This window comes from Octopus bimaculoides, chromosome 12, assembly GCF_046866305.1.
Source record: "Octopus bimaculoides isolate indiv1 chromosome 12, ASM4686630v1, whole genome shotgun sequence".
Taxonomy (NCBI): Eukaryota; Metazoa; Mollusca; class Cephalopoda; order Octopoda; family Octopodidae; genus Octopus; species Octopus bimaculoides.
The window spans coordinates 45,051,415-45,063,049 of NC_142939.1; the positions used below are offsets into that span (position 1 = coordinate 45,051,415).

The following is an 11,635-nucleotide window of genomic DNA, read 5'->3' on the forward strand; positions in this document are numbered from 1 at the left end:
AGGCACAAGGCCCGAAATTTTGGAGGAGGGGCCAGTCGATTAGGTCGACCCCAGTACGCAACTGGTACTTAATTTATCGACCCCGAAAGGATGAAAGGTAAAAACCACCTCGGCGGAATTTGAACTCAGAACGTAATGGCAGCCGAAATACTGCTAAGCATTTCACCCGGCGTGCTAACGTTTCTGCCAGCTCACTGCCTTTCACGAAGTAGTAGAAATATTAACCTGCTCCAGCTTTGTCTTTCATCGTCCAGAGTTTGATCAAATTAAGGAGCATTAGTTTCCATGCAATCGAATATAGTTTCACGTTATCTGTATATGCGAATTAACGAAAGAAATGACATTTAAATTACAATACTACATTCTAGTTTTCTAATTGGCATTTGAAATGCATTAAAATTTTGGTTGCTGAAAAAATTCCATGTTTTAAGTCTCATCTTTGCTTCTTAATATGTTCATGCTGTCAATGCAAAATTAGAAAATCATTGTTACTGAAGGAGTCAAATTCTGAAGTCGTTTCCGCTTAAATATTTATCTCGCCATTTTCTAATCTAAAACACGAAACCTGAGATGTTAAGCTGAAAGTTAAATTCAAGCTATGGATTTCTCCCATATTTTGTGATTAAATGATTATCATGGCGAGTGACTTTTCCGTTTCATTTTTCTCCGGAATGTGCAGATACAATGGATTGTATTTCTGAATTAAATTGGTGAAAATAACTGAAACTCTCTCATGGACAAATTTACTAAAAGAATTGAACGTTATTTTATTGGTTGTTGTGTTCATAATTTATTATTGCTAGAACCAGTGTTATCATACTATTAGCAAGTGTTTTCGAAATAATGAAATATATATATTTCATATTTTATATGTTTTATCCGTTGTTTATAGATCTGAAGTGAACTCCAGCTTACATATCGGAGACAATGCTGCTGCTATAACGTCTACACTTCCAGCTGATTGCTAAATCCTGTCCAATATGCCACATTCACTGATTTAAAGAATGCTCCTTTTCTCGTGTCTGGTACTGTTATTAAAATGGACATATGGACTAATAAGCTACCCCAGTACACCCTGGCTCAATTATTCCAAGCTCTGTACTGCAATATAGTCAGTCTTAGGCAACATATCCGTTACTTCTTGATCATTATTCTCATTCCGTAAATCTCTCACTAAGCAAATTGTTTAATTATTCCTCATCAAAATTTCCCATCATAGGAAATTTTCTGCAGATGTTCGCATATAGATGTTCGAATTGTTTATTAGGTGCCTCCCTACTGAATACATCTCCTATCGAAGTATATTGTTATCTTGAGTGATAGGAAATATTTATTTACAGGTGATTATTATTACTGACTTAAGTGTTGAAGGAATGAAAATTATCCCATGTATACATTCACAAAGGATTAACCAGAAGAGGGATGTGTTAGTCACCGGGAATCGAGACTGGGTTGCACATTCGGTTGGTCTGGAGTTATTACTGATCATACACATAAACGCATCCATATACGCATGCAAGCTCACAGATATATATGCACATGCATGTTCATATTTATGAGTATGCATATAATTTTGTGTGTGTATATCATTTCGGTTATTTTCAAATAGTTCAGGTGTTTGGAATCAACTATAAAAAGAAAAGACCAAAAAACATTACGGTAAATGTCATCTAATTTGAATTCTGATTATTTTTTTAATGAAATGATTGTAAGGCGCTCCAAAAAGAAACGTGCTTTATCAATAAATACACTACGGAAAACAGTTCACGAAAGAAACTGAAGGACCGTCCGATATAATAAGAGAAGTTAGAATTATTGTAATATGGAGAAATTGCTGTTGCTATAATTCAGTAATTTTGTTGCCAGAGTTTTATAAATAAAATAGTGAAAAACATTAATTTGACTATAATGTCAAACATGAATTAATCGATGGCTTAGAGTATATTAAATCAATTATTGGTCCTCCAAATGTCCTGTGCAAATTCAGTGAGATTTAAAATTATTTTATCAAATATTTAAAAAATATTATACTTAAGTTGAAAGAATGAAATAAATCAGGTTTAAAGTAAAGCTATATCCAAATTTGTACAGATATCAAGAGACTTTTTATTGCTACTATATAATTGTTTTGATAATCTCTTTTCTTTTATAAGTGTTTCAACTATAGGTAAATGTCTCAGTCTGTAGCAGATTCCACTTGTTTCCGTATAGGACCTATCTCCAACTAAATAAGGGTAGATACTGAGGGTTCAGAAACTTAACCGGAACGTTCTATTCTTCAGTCGATCGTCCCAGCCCTTCAAGTAGCGATAAAATAAACAGATCTCATTTAGGTGAAGAAAAACACAGAAAAGCATACGTTAAGCAATTGTTGAGTGGGTAAAAAATATAAACAATTTAGTAATCTTGACTGAAATAAAAAACATTACATTGCAGCTGATGCACAAGCATGTCTATAACAATGATGACTTAAGTGAATTATATAAAAACAGATAGTACTAGTATCATCATAAATAATTAAAGATAAATGGAACGTTAAAAGAAACCGGTTATCTGAACAGAGACGGTAAAACTATCTGATATATAAAATTTGACTTTTCAATAAACAGTGACAATTCAGTATTTTCAATCTAAACATGCTGTTCGCTATTATTAAACCAGATCCATATCGCTTGAATAGAGAATCTAGCATATTCTTTTGATTTTATAAATAATAGATGTCCTACATTTGAAAATAGTAGGAGCTAGAAGTATAGATAGTAGATTAGGTATTTTTAAAAAGATGAGTGTTATTAGTCAAGACTTGCATTTGCTTTCATTTCAGCACCACGCTTTGTTCTTTTGTGTTTCTCTTATTCATAGGTTTTCGCTGGTTTACTTTAGTCTTTCATTTTCTTCTTGATCAAATGCTCGATTACAAGCTCAGTATGAATGTATGTATGTATGTATGTATGTATGTATGTATGTATGTATGTATGTATGTATGTCCGTCTGTCTGTCTGTCTGTCTGTCTGTCTGTCTATCTGTCTGTCTGTCTGTATGTATGTATGCATGTATGTGTTTGTGTGTATGCTCGATATGTTACCAATTACAACCATATTTGTGTTTGTGATCTTTGTGTGTACACACATGCAACACACTCACATATGTACACACATATACGCATACACGCATATATATATATATACGTACAAATAAATAAATAAATATATATACAAATATATATATATATATATATATATATATATATATATATATATATATATATATATATATATATATATATATATATATATATATATATATATATATAACTTTATACATAAAATATAATTCCAACTTTGCCATTGGTATTTTTATCTTTTTCTCTCTTTATATTTATATATACACAGCCGTATGTGCGAACTTAGTTTGTGAGTGTGTTTGTGTGTAGGTGTGTATGAGTCTATTCGCATATAGTATAGATAGAGATAGTAACTGAGACAGGTGGGATTATCCACATACAGAACAGTTAAATATATGTCCATAAATTTGTGTATACTTGTTATACCAAATCTGAAGTTCTATACATACATACATACATACATACATAAACAGATATATAATCATATAGCAAGAGCTGAACATGCGCACTTTTATTTTTGCAGTTATCCGTTGTATTACCAAAATATAAAATCAATATCCCTAGAAGAATGAAAAGAATCACTAGGAAGAACATGCAATAATCAAATAAATAAATTCAGATTTTATTTTGCATTCCTAATAAAAGTAAAAGCTCCATTATTTGCAGTATCATATTTTAAAAATAACCAATCTGCTGCCGGACTTCGAATTGAATCGAATTTCAGAAGAGTTTGGCGTTTCTATAGGATTGGTAGTATATTGCTGTATCTTGAAAACATTAGTATGTTGTCCAGGATAAGCAATTCGAATAAGATGCGATGGTCATGTCTGGATCATCTGATAAGAGTTATGTTCGATCAGGATCGGCTTCGACCGAACTTAATATTGATTTCAAATTTTTGCATAAGGCCAGCAACTTAAGCGAGGTGGATATGAATTCGACAAACATTAAACACTGCTCAGCAGAGGCCTAAAGCGTGACCTAAAGAAGACCCTGAGATTCTAAAGATTCTCGCAAAATATGTGAATCATAGATATGAAAAGTTCGACGTTTTCGGGTTTAGATTTGTTTTGATACAATAAAAACTCGAGCAAAGAAAAATCTTGTTCAGCACAGTGAAAGAAGTAGATTTTTAAGCAGTCGTAAATGTATATTTTGTAGCTTCTGTGAAACCCATGTAAAAAAAAAAAAAAAATGTATGCTGGCAACCATCTACTTCTGCTTCTCAAAAATGCTCGTTTTCTTATGGTATAAGTTACAAAGGCAGCTGTACCAAGTTATTCTATATGACACATCTACATTATCCCCGAATGTGAACACGCGTAGCTTCCACTTATTTCCGGCTTAAAAAATGTAAAGTTAATGAAAATAGTAAAACACTCAAATAAGTCTTTTGTAATAGACAAAGTCTTTCACATCATTCTGAAATCGTTATAAGTGAAGGTTGGTTTCTCCGACTTATATTTTCTAAGTAGATAGTGTTGATCACCACATTTAATATATAAAGAATAGAGAACAATAAGCTAAGGTAGCGCTAACTTTATTGACTGAGCTGCTAACATCTACTCATGGCACAAATAATATTCTTCAAATACATTGCACGTTAAAATATACAACGTCGTATCTTCATGTAGATATGTAGCGATAATATATCCTATATGCAAATGTTTAATTTGTGCTGGTGTATTTGTGTGAGCATGCTTATTTGAGTATATTTGGTGCTTTATCTATACATTAGTTAGTGCATGTTGAAGTATATGTGTAAATATGTTTACTTAAATGTATAAATGTTCATAAGTTTTAGAAATGAACTCTTCGTACAAGACTCGCTTAATATTAAACGATGTGAAAAGGAAACGCTGGCTTTCATTTCTTCTCATGTAATTCTATAAACAGACAAAAGCGAATACCGACTAGTTATGTTTGCTATTTAGCAAAGAGCATTTCTCGGCCTTTCAACCAAATAGTCATTGTTCATAAAAATAGAAACCTGACATTATGGCTTGTTTTCATAAAATGTCACCCCATTTCATATAGTTTATTTCAAGGTTCCTTTTCAGCAGCATCCTTAAGAAAAATATACACTTCAGGAGTATTTTGGAGAAGTGTGTATTCCTGCAAAGGTAATGACATTTAACTAGTCTAATATTCACAAATCACCACAAATCTTGATGTGTTATTTTAGAACATTAAGTTGCTCTTCAACACGATTCCGTCTGATATTCCTCAAGTACTGTATTAGCAGCACTCTAGAAGAGATCAATCGCATATTCGTATTTTCCTAATTTCCCTTTTACACCAGTCAAATGTCATGAATTTGTATGAATTTATATATTTCTTTAAAATCATATATTTACGACGGCTATTGCTGCCTATAAACAGATATTCAAAGTTGGAAATGCAATTATTTTCAGGGATCAATCAATCATATATAAAGTTCCAATTCATGGAAGCTATAAAAATATTTACCAAAATCATTAGCTGTTCTCTATCTGTGTATTCTCTACTTTTTTTCTTCATTTTAGTATTTGTTTCTTCTCATATATACTTTTGCAGTCAGTCATAGGTTGCTAGCTTTATACAATATGGGTAAAAGGATTTTATTTTCATACCTCCCCTCTCTAGAACTCTTCTGGATTTTAAAAGAATATTTGAATACAAGATTTCCCTTTTTCATTTAAGTAAGGACAGCAAGCTAACATAATCATTAGCGTACCGGACAAAATGCTTAGTGGTATTTCTTCCGGCTCTTTACATTGTCAAATACTGTTCAGAAATGGCAGCGAAAATGAATGTGACTTGGGGTCATCTTCGAAGTTGTACCACCCACTCAACGAGCTCAGGTCACTAAATATAAACTACAAGCCTGCATGCCCCTTTTTAGTGGATACGATACTTATTTCTAAGTCGACCGTTAATGGGAAGTGGATTGATGATGTTGTTTCGAAAAGTTTTGACTCTCAAGACACTAATGATCTTGGGCACAGAAGGCAAATTGGTGGGCCCCGATGTAAACAAAAGCGAAGGGGATACCTTTTTACTAAAAGCTGATTATGTTTCGACAGGGTGGGGCATCTGGATGTCTTTAGGTGTCTGGGAGGGTTTCCTGGAAACGTCCCGATATTTAGTGCTAGTGGGTAACAGGAGCGCTATTTTGGATGCACGGTTGAACTGTGTGGGACTAGATAATAGGAGAGTGGGGTCCGACAGTCTAGTGAACCTGCTCAGACGTTTCCAATTGTCTGATAGGTACTGAGTGGATTTCCAAAATGTGCCAATGTGGAGATGGAGAAACTGCATCGTGTCATCTAGGTCGTATCTAGATAGGGTGTTATGTTGGCTAGTAGACAAGGGAAGCATATGTTTTCCACATTTTCAAATCGTCGGCTATACAGACCATTAATATGCAATCTGTACGGTCGACCTACAGAGGTTTCGTAGATAGGGACCTGGTTAATGGAAGTTGAACGCATCACTCTCGGAGTGACCAGCTTATAGAGACTGGATTAATGAATTAAGCGGGCGTTGACGGGTCATTCGTCAACAACAAATGATGGTTTGCCCTGAAAAGGGTATTTAGAGTGGAAAAAATTAGGTTTAGTAAGGCGTTAGTGATAGGAATAGAATAGAGGGAAGCTTCGTTATAGACTTAGAAGCGGCGCTTAGGAAAGTGACATACAAGCAGCAAGAGAAACGCCAAAGCGCGTGCTTTGAGACGCGAAGGTGTGGTAACATCAAATGCTTCCATTGACTCGATTGCTGCTTCGTTTCCGAGTCGTAGCCGTAGCACCAGCTTTCGATACCAGTGATAAACTTCGATAAAAGGTCCTGATTAATTTCCAACTGTTCTTTCATTTCACAACACGCATTCAGTCGTGACTGTTTTTGATCTTCCGTGGGCAAGTATGGCACAAATGTTGCTGTAACTCTTTTCATTCGCAATTCCTCATTTACAATTTGTTTGCAGGAGCACTAGGACAAACCAGTCTCATATAAACAAATTCGTCAATTGTTCGGCGACGGTCCTCCAAGGTCAGTTCATGAATTTTCGTGATGTCTTCATTCGTTCGGTCGTCCTGAACGAGGTGGGTCTTCAAGCGACAAGTAACCATTCCTAAAGCGTGAAAACCACTCGTGAACTTGTGTTTTGCACATGGCAGCGTCCATGCAAGCTGTTTGAAGCATGACACCTATTTCGGCCACCGTTTTCCCCTACAGTATAGAAGAATGTGATGTCATGGTGAAGAGGAAGCAAGAGAGGTCGGCGAAATAGAAAGAGTTGAAGAGGTGCGATGTGTGGTTGATGTTACGGATGTGCCGGAAAGGAGGGAAAGCACCACAGGTACGAGGAAGGTATGAAGGTACCTGGAGATGAGCTCAGTGGAGAGGTTGTGTAAACAGTGAGCTGGCAGGGTTGCCGAGTAAGTAGATGTAAGGGAGAAAGTAAATAGAGGAAGTGCGGAGGGTTCGAAAGACGAGATTAGAGACTATGAAGGGTGAAGGGAAGGCGACAATGAGTTGGTTAGTATAAGGAAAAAAGGAACAGGTTTTCTAAAGCTGGTACATCGCTTTGTGTGAGTGCGGGCGCGAAGGCGAATGTGTGTGTGTGTGTGTGTGTGCGCGCGCGCGCGACTGTTTGTGCACGTGTGTGTGTACTTCTCGCGTAGTTGGATAAATTGATAAGCAATTCACTCTGGGTACGATCTCACTGTGTAGCAACTTGGGCTAGTGTCATTTTGTACAGCCAAGAATCCACTCATGTCTTGTGAATGAAACTGGGGTAAGTAGAAACTGTATCGAAGCCCGTCAGGTGAAATGCATCCGTAATTGAAATGGCATGATCTTGGCACACAGTGTATCGCTAATTTTGTCAAGAGCAGGTCATTCGGTTGATCGAACAAATGAATCCTCGACGTCGAAGCTGATGAAAAAGTATCCATATATAAATATTGCGTGTGTGTATGTGTGTGAGTTCGTTCTCTCTCTCTCTCTCTCTCTCTCTCTCTCTCTCTCTCTCTCTCTCTCTCTATATATATATATATATATATATATATATATATATATATATATATATATATATATATATATATATGTATGTATGTATGTGTGTGTGTGTGTGTGTATGTATACACACACACATATACAGCTTATATACATATACACATGAAGAGTTTTCTAGAAGACAATGTAACCGTTTTAGTCCGTATAGACTTGTATTAACTACTGCTACTACTACTACTACTGCTGCTGCTGCTGCTGCTACTACTACTACTACTACTACTACTACTACTACTACTACTACTACTACTACTACTACTACATTTCACCTTTGTTCTTTTACCCTCCTTCCATCACCCTCCCGTCTTTACCTTCAATTACTTTCCATGCTGCTACTCCTTCTTCTCTTCTATCTTTCTCCTCATCCCCCCCCACTTCTTATGGTTGTTCTCTTTGTCCTCTTCTCCGGTTCCCCTTCTTTCCCATCGCACACTACACAGTTCTTCAAGTAGAGAAAATATTGTAAAACAAACAAAAAAAAACAAACAAGAAACAAAATCAAAATTTCTTCCTCTGTCACCTTTGTGATGTAGCATTTTGTTCCAGAATGAATCTTATTTTATAGTTTTATCGTTTATTTCTTTATGTCTACATATTTTAGTACTGAAAGTCATTTTTCCTGAAAATATCTCGATTTGTATCAGGGCAAAATAGTGAAACAATATCTACGAAAGCTTGGTGATCAGTCGTAGCATGTTGTTGGAAAGCTAATAGCATATGTGACGATACGTTTTTAACACAAGTCAATAGGTAATTATCAGCTAAGTGTCGCTAGATGGCGACTCTAGTATGCTAATGTTTACGTCATACCTAGTATTAAGAGGAGAAACATTTGCTAGGAAACAAGAGTATGATAGCGAAAATAACTGTGACAAAGAAGGCTATGACAGCACTAAATGTAGCAACGATATATGTATGTGCGTATGTGCGTATGTATGTATGTATGTATGTATTATGTATGTATGTATGCATGTATGTATGCATGTATGTGCGTATGAATGTATGTATGTATGTATGAATGTATGTGCGTATGCATCTTTGTAAGTATGTATGCATGTATGCATATATTTCTATATATATATATAAACACGTATGTCGTGTGCGAGTATATTTATATATATATATATATATATATATATAAACACGTATGTCATGTGTGTACGAGTATATATATATATATATATATATATATATATATATATATATATATGTATGTATGTATACATGTATGTATGTGAATGTATGTATATATATACGTATGTATGTGTATATATATATATGCATATATATGTATGTCTATGTATGTATATATATATGTATGTGTATATATATGCATATATATGTATATATATATATATATATATATATATATATATATAAATATATACATGCATATATATATATATATATATATATGTATATATATATATATATATATATATATATATATATATATATATATATATATGCATGTATACAGGTAGATAAGAAAAAAAGGTGAGTTAGTGTACGCTTTTGCACTTCGGAAACTGCACAAGCTTGTTGAATAATCTGTGTATATTGAATGTGTATTTGCAACATCTGCAACAGGGGGATTCCCAGCACAAATAGAAACACACGAAGAAGACTGCTGCCGCTGCTACTACAACCTTCATAACATTCTTTCCTCGACATTGCATTTAATATTTCGCAGCAGTTCTTTAGGATATCACTTTTTCCACCAATCATTATTATTGCTTTCGTCAGAAACAAGGGGCTTCCCTCATCTCTTAGAACTGTGATTTTGGAATGCTTATGGCTATATTAGTGCTGTTTCTTTCGCTGATTCGTTGCTACTTAAAATGTTTGCTGCACTTAGATAAGCTAAAAGAAATTTAATTTTATTCATTGTCTATTAGTAGTGGTGTTTCTTTGAAGCTAGCTTTGAAATATTTTATTTTCCAGTTTATGGGGAGCAGCAAATTCCACGCCTTTCTCTTACAGTCGTGAGTGTAAAGGCGGGACTAGTATGAGGAGCCAGTGAATAAGCTTATTTAATATCTATTTACTCCCTACCCATCTCGTGTCGGACGAGATACTAGCATGGCCATCTCGGTCAGTTATTTCTCAAGCGCTACTGAATAATACATATATATTTTTTCATTTATTTCTCTACGCTTTACATGATAATCGATAGCTCTCCCTACTTCATAAACTGCTGTTTTATCTTTCCACGCTCTCTCTATCACCTGTTCTCTTCTATGCAAAACGTTTATTAGTTTTATGGCTCTTTTCCTTCTCTCCTTCTTTCTTTCCATTTTCTTTCACATTTAGTTTCCTTTTCTCGTGTCTTTATTTTCATTTGCTTTTACTTGTTTTGTTTTTGTAAATAATGCAAAGATTAAACACACTGCAATCATCTGATTTAGTTTACTGTGTAATAACGGAATATTACGTTGTGCTTTGCTTTTTAATCTCGCATCAAATGATGGCAATGTTTCTATAGTTTTATGGCTGCTGTTTATTATAAATAAAGCTTAGCACAAAGAAACTAGTAGTATTGAATAACATTTCACGATGAATAACAACTCGACTTCTTGTCATGAGTACTTGTGAGGGACTCAAGGAAATTTGCTGCAATTCTGCTACAAGAGAGACGCAATAGGCTCAGCATACTGAAGCGGACGGTCAGAGTAGCGTTGCAGAAGTGTCATCAAACAAATAAAATCAGACACACTCTGATAACAAACCGAGCGTTTCATCATCTCGTTATTACTGCATACTAGATTGATACACACACGCGCACGCACATACACGCGCGCACACACACACATGCACGTCGCGCTCACACACACATAGATCGATAAACAGAAAGATATTTACACACACACACACACACACAAACACACACACACACACACACACACACACACACACACACACACCCACACCCACACCCACACCCACACACTCGCACACATAGAGTTGAATTTCAATGAAACATACGCTTAGTGAATTTGAAATGCTTATAAGTTTAGTGTCGAAAATACAAAGCTTTCAGAATGAAGAATAACTAATCAATATGAAAACTACAGAGCAACACAAACGAAACAAGTTTATAAACGTTGTTTAATACACGCACACTCACACTCGCATGCAAACACTCGCACTTACATAGGTACACAGACGCACACACACACACATGCATACACATGCATACATATACACGCATACACATACAGGTTCGCACACATACAAATACACATAAGAAAAGTGAAAAATAAATGTTTTTGAAGATATTCTAAAGCAAAACGTCTTAAAACGTATCTGATACTTGGCAGTAAAAAGAATTATATTTAGCTTGCTTTGTGCATTCATTTCAACAGCTTGTAGGACTTCCGCGACAGCAACACTTCCTCCCTCCGAAAGAAGGATATACCTGCAAAGGTGGATCAGGCCTACGTTCCTGTCTAT

At 35.0% G+C, this 11,635-nt stretch overlaps 1 protein-coding gene and 1 long non-coding RNA gene across 3 annotated transcripts in view; one reads left to right on the top strand and one right to left on the bottom strand.

Annotated features, from left to right (window-relative positions):
• Nucleotides 1-11,635, bottom strand: part of LOC128249198 (uncharacterized) — a 97,966-nt gene that overhangs the window by 26,720 nt on the left and 59,611 nt on the right. The gene's annotated exons all lie outside the window — the stretch shown is intronic.
• The window catches only part of LOC106870943 (uncharacterized), a 37,017-nt gene continuing 35,179 nt past the window's right edge, over nt 9,798-11,635 (top strand). For both annotated transcript variants that reach the window (XM_089360993.1, XM_089360991.1), the window contains exon 1: nt 9,798-11,635. This exon is cut by the window's right edge and continues 294 nt beyond it. The gene's annotated coding sequence lies outside the window, so the exon portion shown is untranslated.